The 24,012-nt window shown below is 44.0% G+C and overlaps 1 pseudogene; it reads right to left on the reverse strand.

Annotated features, from left to right (window-relative positions):
• Positions 1-4,828: 4,828 nt before the first annotated feature.
• On the reverse strand, positions 4,829-20,884 carry LOC140908784 (amine sulfotransferase-like; annotated as a pseudogene).
• Positions 20,885-24,012: the final 3,128 nt, after the last annotated feature.

Raw genomic sequence — 24,012 nt, forward strand, 5'->3', positions numbered from 1 at the left:
TAGAAAACAACTGCCACAGTGCCTAAAAATAAGCTCTTAAAATAAGTCTTGCCTATATATATATATATATGGAGAGAGAGAGATGAAAAGCTGCACTGTTTTGCTCAGTGCAACATTGTAAGTGTCCACAGAACAGAGCTGGGAAATACACAGTGACACGTTTTGACAAAAAAAAATATAATTGTACAAGCTCTCTTGGATGGTAACAATCACTTTGTACCATTTATAAAAGTTAAGATTTCCCCCCTCAAAATTAAAATCTGTGATCAGTAGGAGAAAACTGAAAGCAATCCTGTCTAGTGCTTACTGTGCAATTTCACAAATGGTGAGACAGATCAGCTCAGGTGCCCTATTGCTTCCAGGAGTTATTTAGAGCATGAACCCAGCCAAATAAATAAAATCTAAGAAATTATTCTTGTTTCAGAGAGCAGGAGATGGGTGTTTAGCATGTCATATCCCTTATATCTTAGGTTCTCAGTCATGAGTAGATATCAGGGGTTAGCATCCACCCTGCTCTTCCAATATTGCTGAACAGGAGAGGGGGTTCCCAATACATGGGAGTGGGGCCCTGGAATGGAAATGGGAAAGGTGGAAAACCACCATCTTGTATCAAATACAGCATTGCCTGAAAAGGATATTCAGAGAAGTTCATACTACTTTTAATAGTAACTACTTCCTACTCCCAGTTTTCCCTCTAACATTTGTGATGGAAGAAAATCACTACACGATATTAGGAACTGAGCTGGTACTACTGGTGCCTTAAACAGAATTGGTGAAATTATTTAGAAATACTCATTGCAGTCAACGTTAGATCAAGGATGAATTTGGGCCATTATGATTTTCCATGATGGTACTTGAGAATTCACAGTTTAGACCAATGGCATGTGTTTAAAAGTGCAGCATTCTCTGTTAAGGCTGCTGAAATCTGTAATATCCAAGTCATACCAACAAAGGCTTTCCCCAACGACCCGGAGGGTCAGTAATGGGTAAGTTTCAGTTCCATGCATGGTGGATTAGACATACAACTCCAATTAAAAAAAAAGAAATATGTGTCTATAGAAGTCTTATAACTTTGTTTAGCTCTTAAAATAAATCCTACCAAAATACGTCCTACTTCACTGAGATACTACGATTCCAGCAGGGTTTAGTCAACACTTATTCTACATATCAGGGATAGAGGTGGCGGGGGTGCAGGGGAGGGCATTGTGTGTAGTTAAGTGTTTTGCATGTGTGACCCTAACAGCAATCCAGTGCAAGACAGCAAAGGGCACATTGGTATCTGGTAGTGAGTTTCAACTGACCTGACCAGTTGAATGTACCCCAACTCACTAATGTCATAACCTGTGGCTAGAAGGTATCATGTAAGAGCAATGAAAAGCTAAGAACACGCTGGGGTATCAGGCCATCAGGGGAGAAAGAAGGGGGGAAAACCCCTTTCAGTCAATGTGCTTCCTCGCCTTCGGGATAGCGAAACCTAGCAGCCAGAGTCTATGGAGCTCCTCTTGTGTTCAGGGCAGTGATGCCTAGTGGCCAGAGTCTATGCAGCTGCCCTTGTATTCAGGGCAGAGAGGCCTAGTGTTAGGCACAGTGAGGGGTAGGGGGACCTCGGCCTGCCCTTCTCCACCAGGTCCTGATCCAGGGAACCAGTAGCTCTGGTTTCAGGTTCTTCTCTCAATAGACATGTTCTCTGGGCTGCTTCCTATCTACCACTGATTCCGGATCCTGCAGCTCCTCCAGAATAAGTGGCTTTCCATCTCCCCGATCCTCTGTGGGTGCCCAGCTTCCATAGTTTGGGGCTCGATTGGATTCCTGATAGAAGCCTGTAACGTGCATCCACTCTCCTCCATCAGCCAGCCCTGACTGAACTGAGATGCATCCCTTTTTTGAACTGGCGGCTGTGATTGCAGAGCCATTGGCCATTATCTTTGAAAACTCGTGGCGAACGGGGGAAGTCCCGGATGACTGGAAAAAGGCTAATGTAGTGCCAATCTTTAAAAAAGGGAAGAAGGAGGATCCTGGAAACTACAGGCCAGTGAGCCTCACTTCAGTCCCCGGAAAAATCATGGAGCAGGTCCTCAAAGAATCAATCCTGAAGCACTTACATGAGAGGAAAGTGATCAGGAACAGTCAGCATGGATTCACCAAGGGAAGGTCATGCCTGACTAATCTAATCGCCTTCTATGATGAGATTACTGGTTCTGTGGATGAAAGGAAAGCAGTGGATGTATTGTATCTTGACTTTAGCAAAGCTTTTGACACAGTCTCCCACAGTATTCTTGTCAGCAAGTTAAAGAAGTATGGGCTGGATGAATGCACTATAAGGTGGGTAGAAAGTTGGCTAGATTGTTGGGCTCAATGGGTAGTGATCAATGGCTCCATGTCTAGTTGGCAGCCGGTGTCTAGTGGAGTGCCCAGGGGTCGGTCCTGGGGCCGGTTTTGTTCAATATCTTCATAAATGATCTGGAGGATGGTGTGGATTGCACTCTCAGCAAATTTGCGGATGATACTAAACTGGGAGGAGTGGTAGATACGCTGGAGGGCAGGGATAGGATACAGAGGGACCTGGACAAATTGGAGGATTGGGCCAAAAGAAATCTGATGAGGTTCAATAAGGATAAGTGCAGGGTCCTGCACTTAGGACGGAAGAACCCAATGCACAGCTACAGACTAGGGACCGAATGGCGAGGCAGCAGTTCTGCGGAAAAGGACCTAGGGATCACAGTGGACGAGAAGCTGGATATGAGTCAGCAGTGTGCCCTTGTTGCCAAGAAGGCCAATGGCATTTTGGGATGTATAAGTAGGGGCATAGCAAGCAGATCGAGGAACGTGATCGTCCCCCTCTGTTCGACATTGGTGTGGCCTCATCTGGAGTGCTGTGTCCAGTTTTGGGCCCCACACTACAAGAAGGATATGGATAAATTGGAGAGAGTCCAGCGAAGGGCAACAAAAATGATTAGGGGTCTGGAACACATGACTTATGAGGAGAGGCTGAGGGAACTGGGATTGTTTAGTCTGCAGAAGAGAAGAATGAGGGGGGATTTGATAGCTGCTCTCAACTACCTGAGAGGTAGTTCCAGAGAGGATGGTTCTAGACTATTCTCTGTGGTGGAAGAGGACAGGACAAGGAGTAATGGTCTCAAGTTGCAGTGGGGGAGGTTTAGGTTAGATATTAGGAAAAACTTTTTCACTAGGAGGGTGGTGAAGCACTGGAATGCGTTGCCTAGGGAGGTGGTGGAATCTCCTTCCTTAGAAGTTTTTAAGGTCAGGCTTGACAAAGCCTTGGCTGGGATGATTTAATTAGGGATGGGTCCTGCTTTTCAGCAGGGGGTTGGACTAGATGACTTCCTGAGGTCCCTTCCAACCCTGATATTCTATGATTCTATATATTGCTTCCACCTGGAGCATGCCAAGCAAGGATAAGCAGGCGTGGCCTCCCGGGCCCAAAGTGAGTAGTTAACCCTTGGTGGGCCAGTGCAGGGTTGGTGCACCCCATCACATATACTGATCAATGATATTATTGTGTGATGTGGATATGGGGGACAAATTAAAAATAAAAAACAGAAAATTATGTTACCAAAATGTGTCTACCAGGCAGTGCAGGGGTGAAGTTACCCCACCCTAGACAAAGGAATGTGGTTCTGCCACCATGAAGTTACATTAAGAGACAATGGGAAAGCAATTTACACAGAAGGTAAACAGGACCATCAAGCCAACAAGGGGAGAAGATAACCACAAAGCATTACAGTAGGAGGAGATTGCAGGAAAGAGATCAATTTGCATTTTGCAAATAGCAGAAGGGAAGAAATCAGCATGGAATTTCTTTCATCAGGAAACTGAATGTTACCTTCTTCATAGTTGGAATAAACTTTATGACTTACGTTGAGGGGTAGCCTTCAAAAGAATTCATATGAAAGGTACTGGACTATACAAGAAAGGAGCGAAGAACCCCCAAGTTATGTTTCATGTAAGAAAGCAAAGGAACCAAACGCATTGGTCTTTGTGGGAGATCCTGACCTGAAGCGTGGTCAGCCATCTTGCTGGAAGGTAGTGTTGTAAGAATCTTATCCCGAAGAGAGGCTGTAGCTTGTTTTGTTAAGTCGTCGTCTCTAGAAAGCGTTTTGCTTATAACCTTTCTATCCTTTGTACTTGAACTCATTTAAAATCCAAACTCCTTTGGTTAATAAATTTGCTTTACTTTTAATCCAAACCAACCTATGCCTGTGTTTGATTTAAAGTGAATATCAACTCCAGTTAATGTGGTAGGCTGCTGGATAGTGTCTCTTTAAAGGAACAAATGGATCTTGATACCTCTCTGAATGGTCCAGGAAAGGGCTAGATATTGGAAAGCATGCAGTTTGGGGAAAATTCAGGACTGGGAGTGTGTCTGTGTTACCGCTGCATGAGGTAATTGAGTGACTGAGACTAGAGTGGGGCTGTATTGTTGTAGGCAGGCAGCTGGGGTCAGAGTGCTGATCCAGGGCTTCAGAGCAGACATTCAGGATACTATATGTTTGTCTGCTGGCTGTTGGTGTCCAGGCTATCAGCCACAGCCTCAGGGCAGTTAAGGCACACAGGTTTATAGGTCATGTGAGGACATAAGCCGTGACTGGCCTGGATTGCACCCCAGAACATGACAGTCTGTAACACCTTTTCATATCTTAGAACTGGGGTGCTATGGTGATGTGCAAATACGTGTAAGAAGGAAAAAATTTTGCAGGTTTAAAATCTTTAATGTGCACAGAATGATGGATTTTTATGAACATTGGAGACAAAAACGTATTTTCATTTTCTTTAGAGCACTTTCATCTCTTTCCAGCTGGAAACCAGCCTATATGTCGTCATTAATATCCCAGGTGAACGTGGAAGACAGGTCTTTCATTTTCTCCCTAAAAACATTGTCAAACCTTTTCCTCTGTGCCACAGTCATTTTGTTCTTCCAGTCTCCAACGATCCCTAGAGCAGGAGACACAGAAGAGGCATTGGTGGCTAGATGTTCTGCTGCCACTTGGACATTTGATTATAATTTGAATATCCCTTGTGTGCGTAAGAGGCTGTGAATGCTGCTAATTGGGTGCAGTTCCTTTTCTCCTCAGTTCTTTCCTCTCTCATCTCCCCAGAACATAGCTCTCTAGGGCTTTGGCAGTACATTTCCAGTCCTGAAGGTGTGGGTGAAATAACTTTGACTCCAGGGAAACTAATTTGACCCAGTATTTCTAGACAATGTCACTAATTTTGTTTTAGGAACCAGTGGTTTTATACATCTCAGTTATCATCTTCCTGTACTGATTTATTTCACTGTCAATTTTAGAAGAAAAGGAAGTAGTTACTATTAAGAGAAATTTGAGCTTCTCTGAACATCCTTTTCAGGCAATACTGTACTTAAGAGTTTGCAGTGGTTCTCTCCCTTTTCCATACCACAGTGCCCATTACCATCTAGCTGGGTCCCCCTTCTATTCAGCAGTATAAGACCACAAACCCCTGATATCTATTCACCACTCTCCCATATAAGGGTTACAACATGAAAAATACCCTCTCCTCTCAGCCACAAGAATTGTCATAAGAACATAAGAACGGCCATACTAGGTCAGACCAAACGTCCATCCAGCCCAGTATCCTGTCTACCGACAGTGGCCAATGCCAGGTGCCCCAGAGGGAGTGAACCTAACAGGTAATGATCAAGTGATCTCTCTCCTGCTATCCATTTGCACCCTCTAACAAACAGAGCCTGGGGACACCATTCCTTACCCATCCTGGCTAATAGCCATTAATGGACTTAACCTCCAGGAATTTATCCAGTTCTCTTTTAAACCCTGTTACAGTACTAGCCTTCACAACCTTCTCAGGCAAGGAGTTCCATAGGTTGACTGTGCAGTGTGTGAAGAAGAACTTCCTTTTATTTGTTTTAAACCTGCTACCCATTAATTTTATTTGGTGACCCCTAGTTCTTATGGGAACAAATAAATAACTTTTCCTTATTCACTTTATCCACACCACTCGTGATTTTATATACCTCTATCATATCCCCTCTTAGTCTCCTCTTTTCCAAGCTGAAAAGTCCTAGCCTCTTTAATCTCTCTTCATATGGGACCCGTTCCAAACCCCTAATCATTTTAGTTGTCCTTTTCTGAACCTTTTCTAATGCCAGTATATCTCTTTTGAGATGAGGGGATCACATCTGTACGCAGTATTCAAGATGTGGGTGTACTATGGATTTATATAAGGGCAATAAGATATTCTCCATCTTATTCTCTATCCCTTTTTTTAATGATTCCTAATGTAACCCTTCTGCCCGTCAGAGTTGGCAGCAACAAGGGCCGGGTTCAATATCTAGGGGTTCCATTCCAATAACACAATGCAAACCGGCTCGAGCCCCCACCCAGTGACCTGGGACAAATATATACCACCCCCGCTGGGCGCCTCCAAGAGGCAATACTTCCCCTCTCGCAAGCACATAGTCTGAGTGTAGCAAAAGTCTTTTAATAACAGAGAGAAACAATGTGGCATTATGTTGGGGAAACACCACCAACAGGATTCATAACACAACCCATGAGCAAAAACAATCCCACCCCAGGCAAATTGGGGCATGCCCTTTTCCCTTTGGTTCTTGAGTCCAGCAACCCCAAATCACCCAAAGTCCCAAAAGTCCAATGCCCCAAAAGTCTCTGTCCCTGGTCAGGGCAGCCCCAGAGTTCGAAAGTTTATCGGTGGAGCTTTACCTCCCAACCTGGGTGGAAATGGGACGGGGGTAAGAGGCACCTTACGTGATCTGAAGCTGACCGCCCCATAGCTCCATAGCGGCACTCCGCTCCACCAGCCGCCCCACGAACTCCTTCGCTCAGCTGCGCTCCGCTCCGCCAGCCGCCCCACAAACTCCTTCGCTCAGCTGCGCTCCGCTCCGCCAGCCGCCCCACGAACTCCTTCGCTCAGCTGCGCTCCGCTCCGCCAGCTGCCCCACGAACTCCTTCACTCAAGGTGATCCTCAGCCAGAGAGGTTCAATCGAACCCTATTAGATATGTTGGGAACTTTGCGACCAGAGCAGAAGGCAACCTGGAGCCAGCATGTCGCATTTCTGGTGCATGCCTACAATGCCACAAAGAACGATGCTACGGGAGTCACCCCATATCTCTTGATGTTTGGGCGAGAACCAAGATTACCCATAGACTTGTGCTTTGGTGTATCAGAGGATGGAGATAGCTATGAAACTCACCAGCAATATGTATCCCGACTAAGAGAAAAGCTGCGGGATGCTTATCGCTTAGCTACCGCTGCGGCTCGGAAGAACGCAGACCGCAACAAACATCGATATGATGCTAGAGTGCGTTCGCAGGAGCTCCAGCCGGGGGACAGAGTCCTGCTGCGAAATTTGGGTATTGCTGGCAAACACAAGATAGCTGACAGATGGAAGGCAATACCTTACCTGGTGATGGAAAAGCTGGGAGATCTGCCGGTCTACAAGATCAAACCTGAAGACGGTCCAGGGCAAATAAAGACGGTGCATAGAAACCTTTTGCACCCTGTGGGGGAATTGGTAAGCACCCCTTGTGAGATGGGCCACGGCAGGGCCGCCGGGCAGAACAGAGGTGCTAGACCAAAGCCGCCATCCAACACAGACAGTGGGCCCCCTGCAGCTCCTGCCATCCACACACTGCTCCGCGTCGAACTGCTTCACCAGCCGTCCCGCAAACTGCTCCACAATATATCTTCAGGCTCCCCCACTACTTAACACAACACTCAGTGATTTCAGCTCTTAGGTGAATTCAGCTTATAGTAGGGGAGCCCCAGTGCTGGTGCACTGTCAGCCCAAAGTGAGCTCAGCAGCCTATAACTAGACTTCTAATGAAATCAAAATTAGCTCTGATATTCCACAGTGGAGAGAGGAGGAAGTGCAATCAGCATGTAAGGCCCTCACCAAGGGGCCCATGCCACCAAGTATTAATACTTGTCCCCAGCCTCTCTCCCTTCACACAGTTTTGGAACCCATGACCCTTGCCTAGCGAGTGCTACTTAGTTGATGGTGAATCCCTCCATCATAACAAAAGGCCACGTACAGTTCCAAGCACAGTTCCCATAATCAGGGTAATAACAATTTATTCTTCCTGCCCCAATAACAGAGACACTGGGGATCCCACAGCAGCCAAAGTGACCATTTGGGCAGCTATGGTCTCATTCTAGGCGTGGTGGGTGTGCCTATGCAAATGAGATCAGCCCCTGAAGTTCTTTTCCACAACTTGCCACACCTCACCACCAGATGTCAGGGTGGAGCTCATCCTGACACTGCTTACACTAACATCCTGTTTGCTTTTTTGACTGCTGCACCACACTGCGTGGACATCTTTGGAGAACTGTCCACGATGACTCCAAGATCTTTCTCCTGATTAGTTGTAGGTAAATTAGTCCCTGTCATATTGTATGTATAGTTGGGGTTATTTTCTCCAATGTGCATTACTTTACATTTATCCACATTAAATTTCATTTGCCATTTTGTTGCCCAATCACTTAGTTTTCTGAGCTCTTTTTGAAGTTCTTCACAGTCTGCTTTGGTCTTAACTATCTTGAGCAGTTTAGTATCATCTGCAAACTTTGCCACCTCACTATTACTCCTTTCTCCAGATCATTTATGAATAGGTTGAATAGGTATTGGTCCTAGGACTGACCCTTGGGGAACACCACTAGTTACCCCTCTCCATTCTGAAAATTTACCATTTATTCCTACCCTTTGTTCCCTGTCTTTTAACCAGTTCTCAATCCATGAAAGGATCTTCCCTCTTATCCCATGGCAACTTAATTTACATAAGAGCCTTTGGTGAGGGACCTTGTCAAAGGCTTTCTGGAAACCTAAATACACTATGTCCACTGGTTCCCCCTTGTCCACATGTTTGTTAACCCCCTCAAAGAACTCTAATAGATTAGTAAGACATGATCTCCCTTTACAGAAACCATGTTGACTTTTGCCCAACGATTTATGTTCTTCTATGTGTCTGACAATTTTATTCTTTACTGTTGTTTCAACTAATTTGCCCGGTACTGACATTAGACTTACTGGTCTGTAATTGCCAGGATCACCTCTAAACCCCTTCTTAAATATTGGTGTAACATTAGCTATCTTCCAGTCATTGGGTACAGTAGCTGATTTAAAGGACAGGTTACAAACCATAGTTAATAGTTCCACAATTTCACATTTGAGTTCTTTCAGAACTCTTGGTCCCAGTGACTTCTTACTGTTAAGTTTCTCAGTTAATTCCAAAACCTCCTCTAGTGTCACTTCAATCTGTGAGAATTCCTCAGATTTGTCGCATACAAAAGACGGCTCAGGTCTGGGACTCTCCCTAACATCCTCAGCGCGAACGCTGAAGCAAAGAATTCATTTAGTTTCTCCACAATGACTTTATCATCTTTAAGTGCTCCTTTTGTATCTCGATTATCCGGGGGCCCCACTGGTTGTTTAGCAGGCTTCCTGATGTTCTTAAAAAACATTTTGTTATTACCTTTTGAGTTTTTGGCTAGCAGTTCTTCAAACTCCTTTTTGGCTTTTCTTATTACATTTTTACATTTAATTTGGCAGTGTTTATGCTCCATTCTATTTACCTCACTAGGATTTGACTTCCACTTTTTAAAAGATGCCTTTTTATTTCTCAGTGCTTCTTTTACATGGTTGTTAAGCCACGGTGGCTCGTTTTTTAGTTCTTTTACTGTGTTTTTTAATTTGGGGTATACATTGAAGTTGAACCTCTATTTTGGTATCTTTGAAAAGTGTCCATGCAGCTTGCAGGGATTTCACTCTAGTCACTGTACCTTTTAATTTCTGTTTAACTAACCTCCTAATTTTTGCATAGTTCCCCTTTCTGAAATTAAATGCTACAGTGTTGGGCTGTTGGGGTGTTCTTCCCACCACAGGAATGTTAAATGTTATTATATTATGGTCACTATCTCCAGCCAGTCCTGTTATAGTTACCTCTTGGACCAGATCCTGCACTCCACTCAGAACTAGATCGAGAGTTGCCTCTCCCCTTGTGGGTTCCTGTCCCAGCTACTCCAAGAAGCAGTCATTTAAAGTATCAAGAAATTTTGTCTCTGCATTTCATCCTGAGGTGACATGTACCCAGTCAATATGGGGATAATTGAAATCCCCCACTATTATTGAGTTTTTTATTTTGATAGCCTCTCTAATCTCCCTTAGCATTTCATTGTCACTGTCACTGTCCTGGTCAGGAGGTTGATAGTAGATCCCTACTGTTATATTCTTATTAGAGCATGGAATTACTATCCATAGAGATTCTATGGAACATGTGGATTCATTTAAGATTTTTATTTCATTTGATTCCACATTTTCTTTCACATATAGTGCCACTCCCCCATACCCTGTATGACCTGTTCTGTCCTTCCGATATATTTTGTACCCTGGAATGATTGTGTCCCATTGATTGTCCTCACTCCACCAGGTTTCTGTGATGCCTATTATATCAATATCCTCCTTTAACATGAGGCACTCTAGTTCACCCATCTTATTATTTAGACTTCTAGCATTTGTGTTACAAGCACTTTAAAAACTTGTCACTGTTTATTTGTCTGCCCTTTTCTGATGTGTCAGATTCTTTATGTGAATGTTTCTCGTCTGATCTGGCCCATACTTTGTCCTCTTTCATCCCCTGCTCCTGACTAAAACCTAGAGAATCTAGATTCATAGATACTAAGGTCAGAAGGGACCATTATGATCATCTAGTCTGACCTCCTGCACAACGCAGGCCACCCACCCACTCCTGCGAAAAACCTCACCGATGTCTGAGCTATTGAAGTCCTCAAATCATGGTTTAAAGACTTCAAGGAGCAGAGAATCCTCCAGCAAGTGACCCGTGCCCCATGCTACAAAGGAAGGCGAAAAACCTCCACGGCCTCTTCCAATCTGCCTTGGAGGAAAATTCCTTCCCGACCCCATATATAGTGATCAGCTAAACCATGAGCATATGGGCAAGATTCACCAGCCAGATACTACAGAAAATTCTTTCCTGGGTAACTCAGATCCCACCCCATCTAACATAATCTCTATCAATAGACTCTCCGCTAAGGAAGTCTCTGTCCGATCCACGTGCGCCTCTGCAGCAATCGGCTTTCCCCCATCTCTTAGTTTAAAAACTGCTCTGCAACCTTTTCAGTGTTAAGTGCCAGCAGTCTGGATCCACTTTGGTTTAGGTGGAGTCCATCCTTCCTGTATAGGCTCCCCCATCCCAAAGTTTCCCCAGTTCCTAATAAATCTAACCCCCCCCCCACACACACACACCATCGTCTCATCCATGCATTGAGACTCTGAAGCTCTGCCTGCCTGGCTCTGAGCGTGAAACTGGTAGCATTTCTGAGAATGCCACCATAGAGGTCCTGGATTTCAGTCTCTTTCCTAGCAGCCTAAATTTGGCCTCCAGGACGTCTCTCCTACCCTTCCCTATGTCATTGGTACCTACATGTACCACGACTACTGGCTCCTTCCCAGCACTACACATAAGTCTATCTAAATGCCTTGAGAGATCCCCAACCTTCGCACCAGGCAGGCAAGTCACCATACGGTTCTCCCGGTCATCACAAACCCAGCTATCTATGTTTCTAATGATCAAATGTCCCATTACTAACACCTGCCTTTTCCTAATGACTGGAGTTCCCTCCCCCGGAGAGGTAACCTCAGTGCGAGAGGATACCCCAACATCATCTGGAAGGAGGGTCCCAACTATGGGAAGGTTTCCCTCTGTTCCCACTGACTGCTCTCCTTCTCTGGGCCTTTCATCCTCCTTAACAGTGCAGGGGCTGTCTGACCAGAGGTGGGACAAATCTACAGTGTCCCGGAAGCCTCACCAACAAACCTCTCTGCCTCCCTTAGCTCCTCCAGTTCCGCCACGCTGGCCTCCAAACAGGGCTACCTCTAGGCACCAGCAAAACAAGCAGGTGCTTGAGGCGGCACATATCTAGGGGCGGAGTTCCAGCGCCGGCCAGGCCGCCCCTAGAAATGTGCCCCCGCCGCCCCAGCTCGCCTCCGCCTGCTCCCCTGAGTGCGCCGCCACCGCTCCGCTCCTCCCCCCTCCCTCCCAGGCTTGCTGCACGCAAAACAGTTGTTTTGCGTGGCAAGCCTGGGAGGGAGGGAGGAGAAGCCGAGCGGCGGTGCGCTCGGGGGAGGCGGCTGTGGTGGAGAGGAGGTGAGCTGGGGAGGGGAGCGGAGCAGTTCCTCTACACCCCCCCGCCCACTACTTCCTGCGCTCTCCCCCACCTTCACTCATCTCTGCTCTGTCTGCTCCCCTGAATACACTGCCTCCCCTCGCCTGAGAGGGAGGGGGGAGAAGTGGAGCGGTGGCGTGTTCAGGGGAGCAGGTGGAGCGGAGGTGAGCTAGGGCGGGGGGTTGCGGGGAGGGGAGCCACAGAAAGCAATGGGGGGGGGTGAGAAATGCGGCACACCTGGGGGAGGAGGCGGGGCTGGGGATTTGGGAAAGGGGTTGGGAAGGGGCAGAGTTGGGGCTGGGCAGGGGGCAGGGGGGAATGAAAAAAAAGCAGGGGAGGGCTAACATTTTTTTTGCTTGGGGTGGCAAAAATCCTAGAGCCGGCCCTGCTTCCAAAGCCCGTACATGGTCTCTGAGGGCCAGGAGCTCCTTGCACCGAATGCACACATACGCCACCCGCCCATAGGGCAGGTAATCGTACATGCTACACCGAGTGCAATAAACAGGATAGCCCCCACTCTGCTCCTGGGCTTCTGCCTGCATTTTCTCATACAGTTACCTAGGTTAATGACAGGGTTTTGTTTAAATCAAGAAATGTATATTATAGTTTAGTGTAAAGGTTTTAAAGAATGGCAAGTGTACCTTGCCCCCTTCCCACTCCCCTTCCAAACTACCTCTCGAAACTCCTTGTTAGCGGCCCCTGTTTGCAAAGGGGCCCTTAGATTTTATTTCTTTGGCTAATTTCATACTCTAAATAAGCCCTGAAAGCTGTAGAGACAAAATCAGTTCCGATGCTCACCACGTGTGAAGTTTCCCAGAAACACTAGACAGAAATGCTTTCAGTGTTCTCGAATGTTCACGTTTTAATTTCTTGAAGATGACCCTTCCCTTTTACAAGTGGCACAAAATGAATGTTACCCTCCACAAGAGCTTATTGAACATTTTCATTTTTAAAATATATTGACAAACTTTTCTCACAGATCAAAAGACAGCTGCACTACTTTGCTCAGCAAACATTTAAGACATTGCATTGAGCAAAGGAGTGCAGCTCTCTTCTAATCTGTGAGAAATGGTGCCTGATGCATTGTCACACAGCGATACACCCTCACTCAGCAGTCTTAGTTTCCTGAAGCCAAGTGTTTCCTTGGGACAGAAAGTTGTGATTGGAAGTCTCGGCAGCGAGCTTCAATACGTCCTGTGCCAGGATCTGCAGGATTAAATTAGATTTGGTTGCTTCTGCCTTACCTTTGCGAAGAAAATGTCCTTTGCCTCGTTCCAGGAGGTTGCCTAGCATGGACTCATAGTTTGCCCTGGGATCAGTTTTCATTTTATCAAATGTAGCATTTTCCACAACAGTGTCCAGCTCTTTTTCATTTAGCTGCTTTCCTAAGAATTTTCAGATTTTCAGTAGGAAGATATATATATATATATATATACACACACACACACACATACAGAGAACATGAAAAAATGTTCTCTGTATATATATATATATATATATATATATATATATATATATATATATATATATATATATATATATATATATATATATATATGTTCCTACTGTATTTTCCAGTGCATGCATCTGATGAAGTGGGTTTTAGCCCAGGAAAGCTTATGCCCAAATACATTTGTTAGTCTCAGAAGTGCTACAACTGCTCCTCTCTCTTTTTGGTGATACAGACTAACACAGCTACCACTCTGAAACCTTTCAGATCTAAAGTGATTGACTGGTCTCACCTTCTTCATCTCCTCATAGGTGAGGAAGAGAATATTGAAGTCATTCCTGTGGGTGTACCAGCCTCTGATGTGGTAAAAGGGTAAAGGTGGCAAAATATCACTGAAAAATGGAGGCATTTTATTTTCTGTTTCTTTCAGATATAAAAAGAATGAGGAGTAGTTGTGGCACCTTAGAGACTAACAAATGTTAAGGGTAAAGGTGGCAAAATATCACTGAAAAATGGAGGCATTTTATTTTCTGTTTCTTTCAGATATAAAAAGAATGAGGAGTAGTTGTGGCACCTTAGAGACTAACAAATGTATTTGGGCATAAGCTTTTGTGGGCTAAAACCCACTTCATCAGATGCATGGAATGGAAAATACAGTAGGAAGATACCCTACCCCATTTTTTCATGTTCTCTCTCTATATATATATCTTCCTTCTGTATTTTCCATTGCATGCATCTCATGAAGTGGGTTTTAGCCCACAAAAGCTTATGCCCAAATACATTTGTTAGTCTCTAAGGTGCCACATCTACTCCTCGTTCTTTTTGCTGATACAGACTAACATGGCTACCACTCTGAAACCTTTCAGATACAAAGTGATTGACTGGTCTCACCTTCTTCATCTCCTCATAGGTGAGGAAGAGAATATTGAAGTCATCCTTGTGGGTGTACCAGCCTCTGATGTGATTGAACCAGGAGCCAGCCAATACTTATGAAGAAGAAAAATTATAGAAATAAACGTTAATGATCTCAAACAGAAAAACTGTTCAATTATTGACATTTTTGCATCCTAATAATCTCCCAAGCACGGCTGCAGAATCGATGGAGCAGACTTCCGTTTTTCAGCTTCTCTTCCCTCTGCTGTTGGTGGGATATTTGGGCTCACAGAGATGTTATTCCAGTTCCTGTTTTTATTCACAGCCTTATTCTGGATTATCTTTCATCTTAAACATGAGATAAAGGACAGGCCAAGTCCAGCTTCTCGTCTAGGGATCTGAGGCCAAGTTTTGGTTTTTTTCCACAAACAGACAGACTGTTACGTGATAACGAATACACATTGCACTGTTACCTCTAGAATCCACTGGCACCATAGCATGGTACTTGCACCCAGCACAACATATTTGCCCTTTTTTGTCCTGGATTATTTACCCATAGATAGTATTTTCCATTACTTTTGATGGATTAGTGATCACAAACCTAGAATTAGATTGATAGATTCCTAGATTAATAGATTCTCTGGCCAGAAGGGACCATTGTGGTCATCTAGTCTGACTTCCTGTATAACGCAGGGCATTAAACTTCCCCCAATAACTCATAAACATATCTTTTGGAATAACAATCTTGATTTAAAAATTGTCATTGATCGAGAATCTACCATGAGCCGTGGCAAATTGTTACAGTGGTTAATTACTCTCACAGTTAAACATTTATGACTTATTTCCCGTCTAAATTTGTCTAGCTTCAACGGCCAGCCATTGAATTATATTATACCTTTCTCTGCTAGATTGTTCCTGATGTAGGTACTTGCAGACTCTAATCATCCCTTAAATTTTGCTTTGTTAAAATAAACAGATTGAGCTCCTTGAGTCTATTGCTACAAGGCACATTTTCTAATCCTTTAATCATTCTCATGGCTCTTCTCTGAGCCCTCTCCAGTTTATCTGCATCCTTCTTCAATTGTGCGCACCAGAACTGGACATGGTATTCCAGCAGTGGTCACACCAGTACCAAATACAGGGGCAAAATAATCATGTCAATGTTGATGCCCAGGGTGAAACTAATCTCTTCCATTCCTCTCTGTCATTTGATACTACTTCCATCCACTCAGTGGTGTTATGATAAACTATTGTGACCTCCCTGTGAAGGGTTCTTTTTAGGGTCTCTTGGGCTCTCTCATTTCCTAACCCAGTTGGTTTCCACTTGACAGCTTCATGTGGAACTCTGTGTGTTGGCATGTGAAGTGCAGGTCCCATATATGTCCAATACTTCCTCCTAATTCTGCTGGAAATAAGCTGCTGGCTGGTGATTCCTTGGATATATTTATTGGATGGAGAGAGGTCATCACCAATGTCCAGAATCTTTGTAGGCACCTATTTTCGAAGGCGTCTGATTTTCTGTTTAACATTTTTTGTAGATCTTTAGCTATCAAAGCCATATGTTAGCACAGAGACGTTTGAGTTGAAAATTCTCAGTTTTGCTTTGGTACTGTATATCTTTGATGTCCATGTGCTGTTGAGTTTAGTGAACAAGGCGGATGCTTTTCCTAACCTTTATGTCACATTATTCTTGATGTTCCTGTTGGCTAGAATAGCACTTCCCAGATGAATTATTCCACTTTCTTGATGTTTTTGCCTTCTAATATGACATTACCGCTTGATGTCTGAGTTTCAAGGATGTAAGTAACTGATTCTGAGCCATGTTTGACCTGCAGATTTTGCCAGGTTGTCTTTCTTTCTTTGTAGCTTTTCCAGGGAATTGCTCAGTAGTGTCTCAGTCCAGGTCTTCTAGGCTTTTACCATCTGGGTTCCAGTTTTTGTGTTACTAACACACTTCTTCATTATCCTGTCTATGGCAATGCCAAACGAGCAAAAATAAAATGTGTCCCTGTTTCACATAAGTGTCCACAGTGAACCACTCTCTTGTCAGGTTATTCACTCTGATAGAGCAACCTTGCATCTCTATACATGGCCAGTATGCTGTTGATGGGTTTAGCTTGAATTTCACAAAACTGAAGAATATTCCGCAATGCACGCCCATGCAGGCTGTCAAATACCTTTTCAAAGTCAATTATATCAATGATGAAGGAAACCTGGAATTCACTGAATTGTGCTTGGTGTCTGACTTAGTTCCTGCAAGCATCCTGTTCCCTTCTAGAGACATACACAAAGAACCATGGGATTTGACAGATGGCAAAACAAAAAAAGAAATCAATTGCATCTGAATCAGTTCAAGATTCAGGTCATCTGTCCAAGATGCAAGGGCAGATCATGCCATAGATGACAGGAGCAACCAAAACCTTTGCATTGCCAAACTGAAATTAAAACTGAGAAAGACCAACTTTAAACAGAACGCAGATTAATTCTTCTAGTTAAAGAAATTAATAATCTAAAACTGAAAACAAAAGTGTGCTCTGAGAAATTCCAGCGTGAACTATGGAACAGATTTGGGGTGCTGACAGAGGCAGAGGAAGGTGAGATAGAGGTTGGACCTGAAGAAAAATGCACAGTGCTCTGAGACAACGCGATTCAAGCTGCAGCAGTCACAGCCTGGTATCAGCACACACACAGAGCAAGGACTGAATAAGCCAAGAGACCTCGCATCTCAACAAGGAAAGAAAAGCACTGAAAGGAAAACTCCTGAATGCTAAGACAAATGAAATATTAGAAGAAGCAAAGGGAAAGTACAAGAAAACAGACAAAGCAGTGAGAAGTGTGGACATTTCAAAACAGGAAATGGGCAAATAAAAAGCCAAGATGAAAAAAGGCTTACAACTGAGGTGTAACAGAAAGACACATGGGCAGAGCATGTCAGACAAGTCGTCAACAGCCTCAGCCCCAGATATTGATGAAACATGTGAACCTAAACTACTTGGCATTAAGACTGATGCAACAGAGATGTCAGCAATACAGGCTACAATTAAGAAGCTGAAAAACAACAAAATGGCAGGAGATGATCAAATCACAGTGGAAAAGCGAAAAGAACTGGACCCTACTACCCTAATAAAACTGACAGAACTGTTGCAAGTTCTGGGGAGAAGAGACCCCTACTGGCAAGTGAAAACATGGAATCGTTGGCAGAGTACCTAAAAAGGGTGATCTCACTGATGGCAATAACTGGAGAGGAGTCACACTACTCTCTGTTGTAGGGAAAATCATCTGTAGTGTGATTCTAAACAGGACAAAAGAGGCAGTGGATTCAAAGCTTGGGGCAGAAGAGGCTGGATTCAGGCCCAAAAGCTCCTATGCAGATCAGATAGTCACACTAATTCCCATAATAGAATAATGTGTAGAATATATTTTACTATGTACTGAAATTTTCAGTGTGCCATAAGCTGCCTTAGTGAGAATGTTGCATTGTCAGAGATATTAAGAGAGACGCCAGGAGCTAGATAGGTTACAGCTGAGTCTTTTGGCTCTTTGGAAGGTAGAAGTAGTGGTTTGGGATTGCGGGATAGGCATAATAATTGTGGAAAACTACTAAACCAGAAAATGAATTGTCAAAAACTACTTCTCTGTGTTCTCTGTATAGTGCTCATCCTCATCTCCTCCCATGTGTTATCTGAGTGCCTAAGTGGAGTTGAAGTGTGTTGAAATCTTCATTGTTAGGTTTCAGAATGAACACCCAGTTGAGATACATGAGGCAACTTGCACTTTATTGGTGCAGTGCATGTGCTTATGCAGCCCCCCTGGACTACCTTTGCACAAAATCTCTGTTGTGAGCTGTGAATGATACTGCATTTATTGCAACCTTAGACCCCAGGTTGTGAGGTGCGGGCCAGGATTTTGACCAGCTCCACCATCTAAGTAATTTACCCACTCAGATAGTTTACTCAGGCTGTGGTCAGTGATCAGGGCTTAGCCTTTTAGCAGTAAATGAAACCTTACCTTTCCCAGCTAAAAACCTCTCCAGAAAAATATTAAAATCTGGTATTGTCTCAAGTTTGAGCGAAAGGCTGGAAAAATGAAAATAGGAAACCTCAACGTCATTTGGGTTTCTGGCTACATAAATAACGTGCAAAGTAAAAAGTGTGACAGTCTCAGGTATATTAAAGGGTCACAATTAACCTACAAATCAGTGGTTTTATAAAATTGCTATTGCTGCAAGTAACATTAAAATCATTATATCTGAAAAGGGCTAGAATAAGTACTTTAGTAAATAGTTTATCCTGCTTTAAATGAATAGGATTCTTTTTGTGTCTTTGCCAGCATTTTCTGTACATTCAGTGGCATTATTGCGATTCCTTAATTCTAAAGACCCCCATGCACATGCATAACTGTCTACATATGATAATACCATTGAACTCAAGGAGATTACTCAGTATTGTAAGGTTAAGCACATGAGTAAATGTACTTAGAATCAGATCTTCAAGTTATTTCCAGTTATTTATATGGGTCTTTCACACAGCAAGAGGGGAGCAAAACCATTTAAAAATCATGGAAAATGTGACAATAAACAGCACAAAAATTAACAGGGAGTGCAATTGCAGGTGCTGAAAAGAATTTATCTGAAAAGAATTTAAACTTGAATAAATTGATATGATTTTGAGTTCCTTTGAAATACACTGTTAAGTCAGCAACAGATATTTATTTGTGTGCCTTGTGTCTGGTATATTGGTGAAATATTTCAGTGAAAAACATATCCTTAAACTTGAATCCTAGTAAGCATGAATTTCTTGCTCTTTCAAAAAAGATTGCAGCTGGAGATATTTTTAGAGAATTGTAATGGATACAATGTTTAAAAAGTAATGCTAAAATGCACTGCTGAACAGCACAACCAATTTCTCCAACAATTTGGAGCTGAGAATTTCTGGAAAACCACACAGACAGCTGAGCCATATGGTGGTGCACAGTAAGAACAGACAGCCAGAAGCCATGAAGAGAAAAACTCCCTGCACCATCAACATGGTCTTAAAATTGTGAAAACCTACATGAGCCCTGTAAAATACACATAAGCAATACAAGATTTCCAGATGTCTGTAGTTTAAATTGTGCTCTGTGCAGCTTAGGAGATGTTGTTGTTCCATTTACTTTTACCGTCCCTGTAACTTTAAGGAGTCTTTCTGCATGGGAAATGGGGCTGAGCTAAAAAGCCAATCAGGAGGAAGGTTCCTATGGATTGAGAGGTTGCAGTGACGGACCTCATGCAGTGCAAGCTCTGCACCATGCATCTGCTCATCTTATTATAGGTGTTACTGCAACAGAGAGAAGGAAGCTGGAAGGGTGACTGTGAAGGGAGTCTCATGGGGAAGTGGGTGCATGGCACATGCCACCTTTCATGGGAGATCCAGGTAGCAGTGTAAGAGATTGGCATCACTCCCACAAGGCAGTTCTCACACTTTCTCTCAAATTACGGCAGGCCAGCACTGCACACCTTCAGTGTGAATGACTCTCCGTTTAGATTAAGGAAAGCAACACAGGAGGGCAGGGCAGCCATCTCCATGAGAGAGAGCTTAGTGTGAATCCCTGGCCCTGGGAGATCCTTCCTCTTGAGCTGCATCTGGCACAGTCCACCCCGCCCTATCATTAGCAAAAGTTTCCTGACGTTTAAAGATGCAGGAGACATAAAACATGGATAGCATAAGAGCTTACAGTTACATAGCTACATACATCACAACAACAAAACCACTGTAATTTACAATATAACATGCAAACTGTAATGATCCTAACCCATCAATAATGCCCCTTTTAGGGTGAGCTGTCATGATGAGGATGAAGCAGCTCCGTTCTTGGTCCAGAGGCCAAGCACAGCAGTCCCATGAAAAATGGGATCTCCACTGAAACTGGACACTGAAGTGCTAAGGTCTTGATTGAGCTTGTTTTCCCCCCTTTGGCTGGGTTTAAGGACATGGAATGCAACTTTGGAGGAAGTGAGCTCCATCCCCATGCAGGGGAGATTTGCTTTAGGAAGGGTGGTTGTGGGGAGGACAGACAGACAGGCTCAGAGGATTTATTGGTGAAAGCTACAAGTTTTCCTGGGTAATGTTAATTAAATTGTAAAAATAGTTTCACCTACTTTTGCTCTCTTGTTCCTCAGATCTCTTGGAACTAAATAGTAAAGCAAAGAGACAAGGTGATGGAGGATGGTCATAATGGATATTAGTTACATTATACTACAGCCATGGGACTCTGCATTTTGTTTCCATATTTTCTGTTCCATCTCGATGGCCTTCATGATAAATCAAGCTCAAAATATTCTGAGTCCACACAGTCCCTGGGAAAGAAAATAGCCTTATTTGAAACATCTTTGATGCTAATTTTATTTGTAATATCATGTAATTATCTGCCATAATCACATAATCTCTTCAAAACTGTGTCTCATTCTACTTTATAAATGAAGTACAAAAGTTCGTCTTAAAGAGAATCCATTAATGCAGCAGGGATTGGAATCCAAACGGCATTATATTTTTGTATGTTTTAGTACAAAAAAAACTGTACAACAGACCCTCGCTAGAAAGTGTGTCTATATAACACAAATTTGGATACAATGCGGTCACAGCCATGGATCCCAAATTTAAGTACAGTACAATTTTTTTGAGTATAGACGTGATAAATCAACCACTGAGCGCTCTCCTGTCGACTCTAGTACACCACCAGAACCAGGAGCGCAAGCATTTAACCAATTCTAGCTCTCATCTGTATCTTTTTCCTTTTATGAATAAACCTTTAGATTTTAGATTCTAAAGGATTGACAACAGTGTAATGGGGCTTGGTCCTTTGGGATTGAGAGAACCTTTTTCTTTGACTGGGGTATTGGTTTTCATAACCATTTGTCCCCATAACGAGTGGCCCTGGTCATAGAATATCAGGGTTGGAAGGGACCTCAGGAGGTCATCTAGTCCAACCCCCTGCTCAAAGCAGGACCAATCCCCAATTAAATCATCCCATCCAGGGCTTTGTCAAGCCTGACCTTAAAAACCTCTAAGGAAGGAGATTCTACCACCTCTCTAGGTAACGCATTCCAGTGTTTCACCACCCTCCTAGTGAAAAATTTTTTCCTAATATCCAACATAAACTTCCCCCACTGCAACTTGAGACCATTACTCCTTGTCCTGTCCTCTTCCACCACTGAGAATAGTCTAGAACCATCCTCTCTGGAACTACCTCTCAGGTAGTTGAAAGCAGCTATCAAATCCCCCCTCATTCTTCTCTTCTGCAGACTAAACAATCCCAGTTCCCTCAGCCTCTCCTCATAAGTCATGTGTTCCAGACCCCTAATCATTTTTGTTGCCCTTCGCTGGACTCTCTCCAATTTATCCACATCCTTCTTGTAGTGTGGGGCCCAAAACTGGACACAGTACTCCAGATGAGGCCTCACCAATGTCAAACAGAGGGGGACGATCACGTCCCTCGATCTGCTCGCTGTGCCCCTACATATACATCCCAAAATGCTATTGGCCTTCTTGGCAACAAGGGCACACTGCTGACTCATATTCAGCTTCTCGTCCACTGTCACCCCTAAGTCCTTTTCTGCAGAACTGCTGCCTAGCCATTCGGTCCCTAGTCTGTAGCGGTGCATTGGGTTCTTCCGTCCTAAGTGCAGGACCCTGCACTTATCCTTATTGAACCTCATCAGATTCCTTTTGGCCCAATCCTCCAATTTGTCTAGGTCCCTCTGTATCCTATCCCTGCCCTCCAGCATATCTACCACTCCTCCTAGTTTAGTATCATCCGCAAATTTGCTGAGGGTGCAATCCACACCATCCTCCAGATCATTTATGAAGATATTGAACAAAACCGTGGTGGTGATACTGGGAAACTGGAGTGTCTTAGGGAATTGTTTTTGTGACTTTTGGTTAGCCAGTGGGGTAAAAGCAAAGTCTTCTCTGTTTGGTTTGGTTTTCCTTGGTGTGCAAAGGAACCCCAGCTTGGGCTGTAACTGCCCTGCTTTAAGCAGTTTGTCCTAAATTGACACTCTCAGTTGGGTCCCACCAAACCCAGGGTCATTACAACTTTGTGATGGGGTGTGCACCCCACACCAGCCCTGATAGAATTGATGAGGGCTTGAGAAGTCAATTAGGTTACCTGGTGTCATCTGTGAGAGGGAGGGCCAGGATTAATTAAGAGTAAAGCCCAACTGGGGGAAAGGCTGGGACAGCCCTGGGAGTGGGGTTACTCAGGAAGACCAGGGCTTTAAAAAGCCCTCTCCTAAGTGACCAGAGGAGCTAGCAACCAGGGGAGTTTTGCAAGGGAGTTGTGAAGGGGAGCTGTTGGGGGGAGGGGGGGCTACATACATGTACCATTTCTTAAACTTCTTTAAAGGTAAGGCAAAACACACACACACACCCCAGTTAAAAGCAAAACAACGACAAAGGAACAAGCTGCAGGAGTAAAAAGACAGAGAAGTACATAGATGAGACTTTCCGGGACACAGAAGAATGGCTCCACCCCTGGTCCGACAGCCTCTGTGCTATTGAGGAGGATGAAACTCTCAGGGAAGGAGACCCCTCCCTCAGACCTCAACGCCCACCCCTCTGCCCCCTCCTGCACCCAAACTCCCTCCCTCTTCGTGAACCAGAATGTTTGACTTTCCGGCACCCCCCACTCCCCCAACACTCCAGATCACAAAGCTGTTACTGTATCTCTTTAAACTCAGCCCAAAGCTGTCAAGCTGAGAAAGCAAAAGTTGAGCAGCAAGAAGATCTGGGGAGCGACCAGCTTCATCTACTTATGCAAGAACCAGTCTTGGGGAGTTTATCGTTTTGCTTCCCAAGTGCACACTAGGGGCAGAGCCATACCAATGCGTAGTGTCCAGAGAATCCTCTCTCGGGGACCCCATAAAATGTTGAATTTGATACTTTGGTTTGGTTTTCCCAATAAATCTGCTAATCTCCATGTTCAGTAATGGAGCTTTTAAATCATATTGAGGAATAATATTTTTTTTTACAGGTAGATGTGTCTATGGAAGAGCACCATGTGATAAAATAGTTGAGTCCTAAGATAAACCTCATTCTGCGACATAAATTAGAAATGTTCTTAAATAATGATATGCTCTCACCCAGCAGGGCTGCAGTCACCTTGAAAATTCTCCCCCTTCCTGCTTTCTGAATGCAATCAGCCCCCCTGCTAATTTTATTACTTGCATTCTTTTTTTCAATTTTTAAAAAAATTCAACTTCCTTTTACCCTTCAGGCTGCACTACAGAAGTTTTCAGCCTGATGGACCCTGCAAAAGGGCTGGTCTAGGGTGGTCACTCGTATGCAGGAGTACAGGAGTTATAACTTTTCTACAAATCTCATATTCCAGCACTGATGTGTAGAATGGCATCAGGCCAGCCAGGTGCAACAGTTGTACGCCTACACAAACCTGTTTCTCCCTTAACTTTTCCACCCACCTCTGCTGACACAGCAGGAACTATCTATTGCCAGTTGAA

Source organism: Lepidochelys kempii, chromosome 3 (genome assembly GCF_965140265.1).
Source record: "Lepidochelys kempii isolate rLepKem1 chromosome 3, rLepKem1.hap2, whole genome shotgun sequence".
NCBI lineage: Eukaryota > Metazoa > Chordata > Testudines > Cheloniidae > Lepidochelys > Lepidochelys kempii.